Raw genomic sequence first — 9835 nt, 5'->3', positions numbered from 1 at the left:
TCTAAAAGCATGAGTGTCGTTAAATCAATAATTCATTTACTTTAATGAGATAAGTACTAGCAAAACTAATTGCACACCGCCCCATTTAGCCCAGCCAGTCAAGGCCTTAATGCAAAAGATCTCATTGCTATTGTAGCTGCAGGACAGAAAGAGAATGAGAGGGGAGATGAATGAAGGAGATGGAGGGATTGGAAACAGAACAAAAAAAAAGTGGAGGAAGAAATCAAGGTGTAGAAAATGAAAGAGTGGACTGTGGCAGGAGAGTACAGAGAGAGGAGGAGGATATGGAAGGAACTGCAGGAAATGAGCAGATACTTCAGAGAAGTTTAGATGTTTCCTACAGACAACAGCACAAACCTGCTCCATACGCTGAGTTCTGGAGTATGATGTGAAGTCCTAGTGTGAGGAAATGTACAGTGTATCGGTCACATCCCTGGTGCGTCTGTGGTTAAACATGGACATTTGAATAATACAGCTGGAGCTGAGTGTAGTAAGAACATGGAGAAAAGGCCTCAATGTTCCATAAACACACATGAGCAGTTGTTGTTTTGGGTATTATGTTATTGCAGATATCTCAGAGAATGAATCCAGAACTTCTAACCATTCCAGAACCTTCATGTTCTTCTGGTGAACCCATTCTTTGGTTGGTTTGGATGTGGGCTTTGGGTCACTGTCGTACTAAAAGATGAAGTTCCTCTTCATCTTCATCTTTCTGGCAGAAGCCTGAAGGTTTTGGTCCAACACTGACTGGTATTTGGAACTGTTCTGAACTACCTCCACCTTGTCCAAGGCCCCAGTTCCAGCCCAAAGCATGATGGTGCCTCCACCGTGCTTCACTGTAGCTCTGGTGTTCTGTTGGAGATGACCAGTGCTGTGTTTACACCAAACAGACCTTTGGAATTATGGACTAAACATTCACCCTTGGGTTCATCCACAACACATTTTCACACATGATTTAACATGTGTTTGTTTAAATGTAGCTGGTCTAAGGTCCTTTAGTCCACAGGATCAGGTTTTGGTCTCGGGTCCTTTTGTCCACAGGATCAGGTTTTGGTCTCGGGTCCTTTTGTCCACAGGACCAGGCGTTGGTCCTTTTGTCCACAGGATCAGGTTTTGGTCTTGGGTCCTTTTGTCTGCAGGATCAGGCTTTAGTTTCAGGTCTTTTTGTCAGCAGGATCAGGCTTTGGTCTCAGGTCCTTTTGTCCACAGGATCAGGTTTTGGTCTCAGGTCCTTTTGTCCACAGGACCAAGCTTTGGTCCTTTTGTTGGCAGGATCAGGCTTTGGTCTCAGGTCCTTTTGTCCACAGGATCAGGCTTTGGTCTCAGGTCCTTTTGTCCACAGGACCAAGCTTTGGTCCCTTTGTTGGCAGGATCAGGCTTTGGTCTCAGGTCCTTTTGTCTGCAGGATCAGGTTTTGGTCTGGAGTCCTTTTGTCCACAGGATCAGGCTTTGGGCTCAGGTCCTTTTGTCCACAGGATCAGGCTTTGGGCTCAGGTCCTTTTGTCCACAGGATCAGGCTTTGGTCTTGGGTCCTTTTGTCCACAGGATCAGGCTTTGGTCTCGGGTCCTTTTGTCTGCAGGATCAGGTTTTGGTCTCGGGTCCTTTTGTCTACAGGATCAGGTTTTGGTCTACCCCAGAGTCCACACATGTCAGATTGGTGTCATATGTTCTTCATCACTAGTATCTGTATAAACTGTTTTATCTCCTTCAGTTTTGCCATCGTCCTCTGGTCCTCCTCCTTGGCCAGTTTTCTTCTGGTCTTTTCTTCAGTTTTGGATGGATGACCAGTTGTGGTTAATGTCCTTGTTGGTTCATATTTTGTCCACTTGCTGATGACTGTCTTCACTGTGTTCATGGTATATTTAATGCCTTCTTCTGACCTTTGACCTTTGAACAGTCAGGCTCACTGATGCTTTGGAAGCTCTCTGAGGACCATGGCTCAGACTGGAACATGTGAGGAACAGCCTGTAGACCAGTCCAACTGTATTTGGGGTTCATCAGAGGGTCTTTGCCTGGTGTCAGGTGTGTGCCGACCACCATTAACATGAGTTTAAATGGGATTGGTTCATTCTGAACACAGCCACACCCCCAGTTATCAGAGGGTGGACACACTAGGACACAGGTGTCAAACATGCGGCCCAGGGGCCACAACCGGCACGCCAAAGGGTCCAATCCGGCCCCTGGGAAGAATTTGCAAAATGCAAAAATTACATTGTGTCACATCTGCCACCAGACATTAGTCTGGTTTTGTCTGTCTTGTGTGTTTTGTCTGTCACTTCCTGTTTTATTGTGTTAAGTTCTCCTCATGTGTCATGTCTGGTGTCTTTGCTTCCTTTCCCTAATCATTTCCACCTGTGTGTGATTACCTGTCCCCGCCCTGATTTGCTCCACCTGTGTCTCATTGTCTTCCCTCCCTCTTGTGTATTTAAGCCCTGTGTTTTCCCCTGTCCTGTGCCAGTTTGTATCGCCTCGTGTGTTACTTACCAGCGTTTTTGGATCCTGTTTGTCTGTCTGCCTGTTTTTGACCCAGATTGTTTTTCAAGACATCTGCCTTTTGCCCTACCCCTGTCTGTGCCTCTGCAACTGTTGATTCTACGTGTGTTCGACCTTTCTGCCTGTTTTGCTGGTACGTGAGCTAGTCTGTCCCCCATGTACTGTTGCCTATCCGTTTGCCTTACCGTGTTTGACCTGGTCTGTTTACTGACATCCCTCTGCCTTCCCCTAGTCGGATATCCGACGTGTTTTTTCGGTCCGGGCTGTGAGGGTCTGTCTCTGGTCCACTTCACAAACCCCGTGAAGAACCCTGAACTCTGTGACCTCAAGATTCTTTATACTATCACTATCCAAGACTTGTCTGTTAAACCTGTGTTTAATAAACACTGTAAACTTTTACGTCTGCTTCCGGGTCTTGCATTTGGGTTCAGTCACCGTACTCAGATCATTACAGACTGAGGATCTTAACAATCAAGGATGTTAAAATCATTTTAGGTCAATTCAATCTAAAGTGAGTCAGACCAGTAAAATACTATTATAATAAACTATAAATGGTGACAAAAGCAATTTTTTTCTTTGTTTTAAAGTAAAAACAGTACCAAAGTGAAAACCATCAATCAATGTTCCTTTAAAAACTAAAGAAGTACTGCGCAGCACTGGCATGGCCCAAATAAACTGGAATATCTTATGCAGATGTCATATCCCCAACTTAAACCCAACTGCCCAGAAATCATTTTATTTAAGTTTGTTTATGTCAGGGGTGTCAAACTCATTTTGGTTCAGGGACCACATTCACCCCAGTATGATCTCAAGTGGGCCGGACCAGTAAAATAACAGTGAAAAAGTAAAATTACATTAGGATAATGTTTACATCCACAGTGTTTCCTTAAAAATCTCAAAACATTAACAACTTGAAATATCTTTGGAAAAACAAGGGCAATTTTAACAATATTCTGCCTCACTTTATCATTTAGACATGTGCATTATAACTTACATTACATTACAAATACATAAAATATTTAGTAACAGGCACAGGGCTCTAGACTAACTTTTTGACTTAGGAGCACTGGTGCTCCCAACTCCAAAAAGTTGGGCGCATCAGCAAAAATCTAGGAGGGCCACTATAAACTTGGGGCCAAAGCAAAACTCGTGTGGATATATCAAGTAATACCCTTACTAATCAATGTTAACAACCTGGAATAAGGTGTTTGAATAGATTACAAAAGAAAAAAACATAATTCTGCTGCATTAAAGTCCTATATTGATTGGTAGAAAAGAACTTTGTGGTATTGTAGGTGGTTCTTAGGGATGGAGGACAAATCACACAATTTGTTACAGCCAACTGCTTTATTCCACAGATTTTCAGTCGTCACTGATGATGTCAACTAGGGACGTAACGATATGAAAATTTCATATCATGGTTGTTGTGACCAAAATGATCACAGTTATCATTGTCGCAGTATTGTTGAAATGTGTTCAAAATGTTCAAAAAGTACCAATACACACACTGAATAATATAACCAAGTTGTATTTTGAAAAAAACTAATAAAGTAATATGCACAATGCACTTTTTGTTGCAGAAACATTCAAGTAATAACATGTAAACAACAAACATACGAATGTGATTTAAGCTGGAACCTTATGGACACAAGAGATATCTGCACCAGGGATGGGAACTGATAGGATTTGATCAATATCAATGCCATTATCAGTTCTGCTTATCTATCCAATTCCTTACCAATTCTCCTATTGATTCCTGAGGTGTTTTTGAGTGTGGAAAAAAAGTAGTTGGACAGGTCATAGTGAAGTTTGTTTGAACATTCTCCAGATCAAATCATTCAGTGTCACACATATCCACTATTGGACACACTCAAACAGAAAGTGAAACACAGTCGTATTTTCCTGAACTGTTTCATGAATAAATGTAAACATTCTGAAAGAATGAGGATTTTAAAACATGTTAGGCTGATCTGATCCAGACTGGTCAGTGGTGATCTGATCCAGACTGATCAGTGGTTCAGTCCTGGTCAGTGACAGACCAGTCCCAACAGTGTCATATGGTCCAGTTCCTCTGGAGGTCAGTCAGTGGATTTACTGTTGAATGTCCTTCAGTTCATAAAGCCTCCTCTCCTTTGGTTTTTACACACATCAGGTGTCTTTGTACAGTTGAAGCTCACTCATTTGGGCTCATTTGAACTGACATGAGTTTGTCCTGAGTATCTATATTCAGACAGTTTCAGTGTTGGGTGAGGATCTGAATCAGTGGGGGCCGGGGAGGGGTTAACATTAGCGTGGACCGGGTCTGTGCGCTCGCTTGCTAGGACAGACTGAGTCCGTGCGCATGCTTGTTTAGACCGACCTGCAGTCGGATGGACCGGGTCCGTGCGTGCACGCTCCGACGGACTGGGCCTGTGCGCTCGTGCACTCTGACGGACCCGCAGTCGGACAGACCGGGTCTATGCGGGAGCCCCTATCCCCGAATCTTTGGAGCTCTGTCCGTGCAGGTGCCTTCCGCCATGTTTTCAGAGGCCAAACATTACAAAGTGCACACACACGCCTGGAGTGCCGCTGCTTCTTCAGGAAATGAACGGTACCGTGAGTTTTCTAGGTGTGGTAATCGAACACAGTTATCATCATAATAATTAGAATTTAAACGGTAATACAAACTGTCAGAAATTTTACCTCGGTTTATCATTATACCGGTTATCATTACATTCCTAGTCGCATGAGTGGAACCATGATTTCATACTAAGTCACACACCCGAAATTATTGGCGCATATGCGCCCATTTCGGTCAAAATCTAGAGCCCTGCAGGCAGAATATTGGTAAAATTGCATTTACTTCTCTTAAGACATTTAAAGTTGTTCATATTTGTTCAGGTTATTCACATTTTTTGGTTGTTAATATAAACATTTTCATGTAATTGTACTTTTTTTTACACTAAAACAAAGATCGTTTTTCATTATTTATAGGTTATTATGATAATATTTTACTGGTCTGACCCAACTGAGATTTAATTGGTCTGTATGTGGAACCTGAATTAAAATGATTTTGACACCACTGATTGATAATTTCTTGAGTATAATTTTTGCATTTCACAGATTCATCTGACGGGCAGGACTGGACCCTTTGGCGGGCCAGAATTGGCACCTGGGCCGCATGTTTGATACCTGTGGTTTATGTGGTGGGTGAATGTTCTCACGTTATGCCTCAAACCTCAAACAAAACACTACAACCTTCAAATCCCATTAGCTTAATAAACATTATTAGTCCTCACCACATCCAATTCAAAAACGTTGAATTTGCCTTGTTTTGACGAAATTATCAGGAATGATCCCCAGCAGTGTCTTGGCAGGGTTTAAAAATCACTGTTGTATTTGTGATTCTGGAGCGATCAGTCTCCACACAGATCCACATCTCATAGCTCATCCTGGATGTCAATGGTGCGGTAACGGATCACCAGGCTCTGCAGCTCAGCCCAGTCTACAAACACCGACGCACTGACAACCACACGTGTCATACATAGATACATACAAACATAATTTAAGTTTGAACACAGTAACATTTTATGATATAGCATTAGATCCTGTTCTGATCAAATAAAAATGTGTTTAGTATTTGTGCATATTTCTGGTGTAACTCAGTTCTTCAAGGAAATAATCATTAAAAAAAAAAGAAACAAAAAATTGCCTTTTTAACAGTATCATGGTATATCATGATATATTGTATCATGATCCTGGTATTGTGATTTATATTGTATTGTCAGTTTCTTGTCAATACATGCCTCTAGGGTTAGGGGTTAAGGTTGGCGTACATTGACACACGATCAAATGGCGTTGAATAACTCGCGAAAGGACGAAAATGTGTACATATAGAACGCCAAATGCCATAAGAACTGGCGTGATAAACAAGGCAGTTTCATGAGATCAGTCTGGAATGTCAGTTTTGAATATGATCAGGGTTTCTCTGAAAGCCAGTGAGTCTAAAGACCCAATCTGAACTCACCATGTTCAGAACTGAGGTCACCAATGCCCATCAAATGTGACAGATTTAGAACTGAAATGACTCGGTTCCCAGTCCTAGTCTGTCAGGAAAAAAGAAAAGATATTGTTATGCAGCTTGGGTTTATTTTCTATTTTTTCTGAGCCATTGTCCTTGTTTGTGTTGACAGACAGACAGACAAACATAAAGACAAAACATGCAACAAACAGGTGTGAAGACAAACAATAAACAAACACAGATGATACCATACCATACTAACTTTATTTATAATGCACTTTAAGAACTGTACAGCTGGCCAAAGTGCAGTACACGAAACATAAAACAAGGGATTAAATAAGTAAACAAGAAAAGCACTCGGGGAGCACAGACCTCTGCCAAGGCAGATCAGTGGGCCCCTGTGCCCCCCCACCCCCACCCCCGATCACCAAAATTTAATAATTACTTCCTTGTGCCAGTATCAACATTTGCTGAAAATTTCATGAAAATCTGTCCATAACTTTTTGAGTTATCTTGCTAACAAACAAACAAACACGCACGCATGCAAACACACAAAGCAAAGCGATTACAATACCTCCTGGTGGAGGTAATAAGTAAGTTAAAACAGTGATAACACACGGTGCAAAGTGGGCTAAGAACAACAAAATACAACCATCATAAAAACAAATTAAAATCTGATAAAAAACAGCATAGAAAATATAAAAAAGAAACATGTCACTCATTGATTAAAAGCAATGAGAAAAAAATGAAAATGATGACAAAATCAAACTAATAAGTAGAATATCATGTAAATTAGGTTCTTAAAAAAAAACAAAAAAAATACCACAGTCAACACAAGTAATAACTGAAAAACTTTAATGACAATTAAAAACACAAATCTGACTCAGTTTTACCTTCGTATTAATCCTTTTTAAATCTGTAAATGTTAGTATTTCTGTTGCCGTATGCGTGTTCTCTGCAATCTCCACTAACTGCTTTAAATTGGCTTTAAAATGGCAATACTTCTCTTTATTCTACATCCCATCTCCTCCATCATGAGGACATGGAGGAGATGGGATGTAGAGCGGCTGAGCCCGAGGGCGGATGGAGGCCAGTGGGGCCAACCTCCCGGCCCCCACCCCATCCCCCTCAGGGTCCCTGATGAGTCAGGCTGCCAGGTTGTTCTCCAGCTCCACTAATCACCCTCACTGGAGATGAGAACCTGGAGTCAGCACATCAGCACAACAAGTCAGTCACACTAGAGGAAACTGTAGAGAACAACAAGGAGATGAAGACTGTACGATGACACTGAGAACCGCAGACAAGGAACCATCCAAACACATTTAACCTGGTACTGCTTCACTGAAACTTCTCACATTTGATCAATAGTTTCCCTCTAAGCACAAAAAATGTTTGGTTCTTGTTCCAAAGATACCACATTTGCACACATTTATTTGATTTGATTTTGATGCTTAAAAGAACAGTATTTTTTACACTAATACCTCAAAAATAGATGAATAAAATAGTGATTTAAAAAGAACAATTCTGTGGAGTTTTTATGTTCTCTCTGTGTCTCTGTGACTTCTTTCCGGGTTCTCCAGCTTCCTCCCACCATCCAAATTCAATTCAGTTTTATTTGTTCAGCCTTATATCACAAACAACAAACAACAGTCAAATAAACAGTAGATGAAGGAAATGGATTAATGTCCCGGGCATCCCCTGTCCTTAGACCCTTCTGGACAAAAAAACCCCTCCAAAAACCCAGTGGGAAAAAGAGAAACCTGAGGGAGAACCACAGTGAAGGACAGATCCACTCCCATGGACGGACAGACTGGAGATGAGACCAGGACTGATGGACGTCCATTTACAGATGTAGGTCCAGTCTGTAAAGATGCAGTAGGGTGGGGTGGGGGGGGGCATGAGGGGTGTCCATCTAATCAGATGAGACAGGTGTGTGTGTGTGTGGGGGGGGGGGTATCCAGAGTCACAAGTCAGGACAGGGCACAGATGAGTCACCTCAGATCCCGTCGTCATTAGGCCAAAGACATGAACTTAATCACTAGGGCTGTGTATTGGCAAGAATCTGACAAAACGATACGAATCACAATACTACGATCACGATATGATATATCATGATATATCAATCCAATCCAATCCAACTTTATTTGTAAAGCACTTTAAAACAACTGCAGTGGACCAAAGTGCTGTACAGAAAAATAATTAAAACCAAAATAGAAAAATAAAATACAGAATAGATTTAAAGACAGAAACTGTACAAAAAAGAAAAAAGTGCATACAGAAGAATAAATAAAACCCAAATAAAAGAATAAAATACAAGAATAGATTACAAAGCCATTAAATTAAAAATAACAAAATAAATAAATAAAATAGATAAATAAGAACAATAAACCACTGCCAAATAAAAACAATAGAATAAAAATATCATGTTACTGTTAAAAAGGCAATGCTTTGTTTGTTTCTTTTGTTTTTTAAGTTAATTTCCTGGAAGAAATGAATTACACCAGAAATATGTACAAATACTAAACACATTTTTATTTGATCAGAACAGGATCTAATGCTATATCACAACATTTTTCAAATTCTCCAAGTTTCTAAAGGAACTAACATCTGCCTCTCAGACAGTAAAAATGCTTTTAGGATGCTTCAAATTACCATTATTTAATAAAACAGTGTTAAATAATAATAAATAAAATATAAACAAAAAAGAAAACCAAAAAACAAAAGTGAACCTCCGCCATATCAGCATTTGAATAAATATCTAAAAATATCAATACAGTACTTTTTAATATCGATACAGTATTGTGAAATGAAAAATTGCAATATATTGTAGAGCCGATATTTTCTTACACCGCTATTGATCACATGTATATATGTCAGCCCTGCAATGAACTGGTGACACAGCAGCAACTGCAACAGGAGGTATAGAATTCACCAAAGTCCTAATGATAATCACTCTTAGAACAAACTAGACAATGATCACTACTACCTATGAGTGATGGAGAAGTGGAGCGAGAGAACGGACAACTCAGACACTGATCATTAAGAATATCTGTCACTGTCTGGATTTAATGACAGTTTTCAGTAAAATCAAACCCATATTTGTCGAGTTTGGACCCAGTCCAGTTTGTCGAGTTTGGACCCAGTCCAGCTGGTCCAGTTTGGACCCAGTCCAGTTTGGACCCAGTCCAGTTTGTCCAGTTTGGACCCAGTCCAGTTCCTACTTGTAGGTGTTTCCATTGTGTTTTGTTCTGCTGTGTGGTTCTAGTCCAGTCCCGTCTGTCCACATGTGTTTATTGGGGTGCAGTCCTGTCTAGTTGTGTTCTGGTTCTGGTTGAAGGCAG

General features: G+C 40.7%; 1 long non-coding RNA gene across 1 annotated transcript; it reads left to right on the top strand.

Annotated features, from left to right (window-relative positions):
- The first annotated feature begins 1177 nt into the window (after positions 1–1177).
- LOC115410332 (uncharacterized) lies at positions 1178–1752 on the top strand. The gene is made up of 3 exons (XR_003934081.1): positions 1178–1215; positions 1279–1326; positions 1460–1752. It is a non-coding gene; the product is annotated as an uncharacterized LOC115410332 (long non-coding RNA).
- The last annotated feature ends 8083 nt before the right edge of the window (positions 1753–9835 follow it).

Source organism: Sphaeramia orbicularis, chromosome 19 (assembly GCF_902148855.1).
Source record: "Sphaeramia orbicularis chromosome 19, fSphaOr1.1, whole genome shotgun sequence".
Classification (NCBI taxonomy): Eukaryota; Metazoa; Chordata; class Actinopteri; order Kurtiformes; family Apogonidae; genus Sphaeramia; species Sphaeramia orbicularis.
The sequence above is the reverse complement of the archived record's forward strand: the minus strand, read 5'-3'. Positions and strand labels throughout refer to the sequence as shown.